General features: G+C 37.4%; 1 pseudogene; it reads right to left on the bottom strand.

Moving 5' to 3' along the window:
• Window positions 1-572: 572 nt before the first annotated feature.
• LOC105991461 lies at window positions 573-1777 on the bottom strand (annotated as a pseudogene).
• Window positions 1778-3116: the final 1339 nt, after the last annotated feature.

Here is a 3116-nt window from a genome sequence, read left to right as displayed (position 1 = left end):
GAGCACTCGCCTTGAGCTGAACAGCTCAGGCAGAGCACCCGAGCCCAGGGTTCAAGCCCCACTACTGACCAAAAAAAAAAAAAAAATTGTGATTACAAACACAGGAGCTACTCTCTTTTCCCTTCTTTTGCCTTGTTTTTAACTTTTTTTCTCTTTTGTAATTTTAACTGAAGCATTCCTACTCATTTTAACTCTTCCTCTTATAAGCACCAAATTTAATACCTAAGTCAATTTTGTGAGAAAGAACTTCCCTCCAGAACAAAACAAAGATATTCCTTCCTCCAAATGTCCAAATTGAAAATCTGCCAAAACCAAAACAAAACTAAACAACAAAAAATCCACACAGAAATAAAAAGTAACAAAAATAACATTCTAGGGGGTCAGTGCATTTCGTAGCGTTTGCTTGCTGTCTAATTGTCCTTCAACTGACTTGCAAAAAAATCAGCGCTCTAGCTTATAAAAATATACACTTTCCATTGGCTTTTTAAAATTAAAAATAATTCCTAAAAAGAAAAAAATTGAAGGCATTCACAATTCATTTGCCTGACTCGTTTAGAGATCATATGCAGAATATGGAGGTCAGGAAGGCTATTTGCAGCACATTCGGGAGGTCATCTTCAAGGTTTAGCTTTCTTCCAAACAGTGTAAAATACCCATAATTCCAAGTATGAAGGGACACAGATAATCTCCTTGGAGAACTCCACAGGACAATACAGGCGCCCAAGCTGTTCTTCATAGAATGTCAGGACTTCAGTCAAATTGACACAGTTCCCCTGTGTAAAGTACTTCTCATCTTGTTTCAGTACTCTCATTGAGAGGTCAAGAATCAGTCTGAGAACCTCGCATGTGGAATCTTCTTCTGGAGATGTGGAGATTGGAACCGCTGTCAAGTCACTAATCACATAATCAAACTCTCTCCCGCTTCAGTACTGGAATACAATCCTCTATTAGTACCTGATAGCAGTCTCCTTTAAGATTGTCTAGAATATCGCCACATGTTTTTCACACAAAGGTCTTACATCCATCTATCACCATTTGGTCAATCTCTACCATAGTGACTATCTTTGGTTTCAGTTGGACTATCTCACATAATTTGTCTCCATCTCCACCTCCCAGAATCAGGACATCTTTGCCAGTGTAATCTTCTTTGCCACTTCCCATGATGGCCTGGGTATATGCAAAATCACTCTCTGCCAAATTAGCATCCCCACTCAGAATGAAAATATTTCCCAACTGCTTTGAGTGCAGAATCTTAATGTTCTGATGAGGTGAATCTTCATCGTACACCACTTCATCTATGTCATACTCAACAAGGCACCCATCAGCAGAGACCAGTATCTGTCACTGGTGCCTCCTCGAACCATAGGCCAGAGCTGTTCCGGCTCAGTTCTTTTATTCTTTCTTCTACTTTGTTCAGAAGGCTGTCAATTTCATCTTTGCCCTGTGCATCGCTGTCATAACTCTGAAGATCCAGCAACCAGCAACACCAATCCATGTAGATCAATTCTCAAGTTGGCCAAGCTGCCATTTTTGTTTGTGTAGGTTGCTAAATAGCCATGGTCCTGCCAGGTATGCACCTACTCTGCCATTCTTGCTCCTGGAAAATGGACTGGAGGCCTTTTAGGGCAGTCTCGCCATCAGCTTTAGCGCTGAGCATGAAGTCGAGCCTGCGGGTGCTGGGGCTATGCTGTGGCCATAGTAAGAAGAGGCCCTGTGCCATGCCTGGGGAGGCGGCCGCGGGAGACTGGGGGCTGCACGACTGGTCAGACTGCGGCATGTGGGGAGTGCTCCGCGCCAGGGGGAAGCTTGCTAAAGTTTTTCTCCTGAAGCGTTGGTGACATATCATGCACTAAGGGTTAATACCCTCACATTCTCAAATTGGAAATTGGAGCACCTTTGCCGTCCTAATTATAGAAGACAACTGGTAAAGGCATGTTAACCACAGAGCCATTGGGAGAAAGTTTTGGTATGCTGGCTTGTCAGAACGATTCTTTTACAAATCTAGAGATGATCAAAAGGCTTTACAACAAAATGTCCATCATAGTAATTGCAATCAAGCCCTGAACCAATGGACAGATGTTTAAACTGTGTATAGTATATAGAGCATATGCGCATATTTCGTATAACTTGATAAGCCTCATCCACACAAAGTTCCTCCTTATTAATTTTAGTTTGATTCCAATAAAGAATATTAAATCATTGTGTTTAAATTTTTATTGTAAGGGTGATGTACCAAGGGGTTACAATTACATAAGGCAGAAAATGAGTTGATTTCCTTTTGAACAGTGTCACTCACTCCATTTTCTCCCAGTTTTTTCCCCTCCAAGTTGCATAGTTCATTTCCAACATAGTGTCTAATGAATATCATTCCTGAATTGGTTCACCTTTTATCCCACTGTTTATATTAAATCATAATTATCTTGCCTTAAAATTCTTAAGTTCAAACACTGCAAAAAATAAAGTAAAATAAAATAAGGAAATTTATACCTAATTTATTTTATTTATACCAAATTTACTTCTAGGAAGATATTCCACTTCAAAGAGTAGGACTGGTTAAGGAATCAAACCAAGTTTTCAACATTTATGTTATTATTTTGTTTATTAATATATTCTGGTATTAAATAAGAATTTGCAATTTAATTTATTTGACTCAATGAAAATTTACCATTGCTCTTTTTAACCTAGGAAAAGAGGCAGAAAAATCTAAAGGACAATAAAATCCAAATGACATAGTTATCTATAGTGGCTACAGAAATTCTATAGTCCTTGGTTTATAGTATATGTATAATATATATTCATATAATATATATATATATATATATATATATATATCATTAGCCATGATCTGTCTTATAAACAGGTTGTATAGCTTGTTTGGAATACTTTGCCAATTTAGAAAGAAAAAATGATTTTTGTATTACACTCTTTATCTAGACATGATCAAATGATAGATTGATATTGAGGTTCTTTTGAGATTATCATATAAATCCCAAATCAATTAGTTAGCAGAAAGTTAATTATAAAACAATTAAGGCATGTATTTAAAACACAATTGAAGATTAGTTAGGCTTTGTGGTATACACTTATAATTCTAACACTCAAAATGTTGAGCCAAG

The sequence above is a fragment of the Dipodomys ordii genome, unplaced genomic scaffold (assembly GCF_000151885.1).
Source record: "Dipodomys ordii isolate 6190 unplaced genomic scaffold, Dord_2.0 Scaffold73, whole genome shotgun sequence".
In the NCBI taxonomy this organism is placed as follows: Eukaryota; Metazoa; Chordata; class Mammalia; order Rodentia; family Heteromyidae; genus Dipodomys; species Dipodomys ordii.
This window is presented reverse-complemented; position numbering and strand designations above follow the sequence as displayed.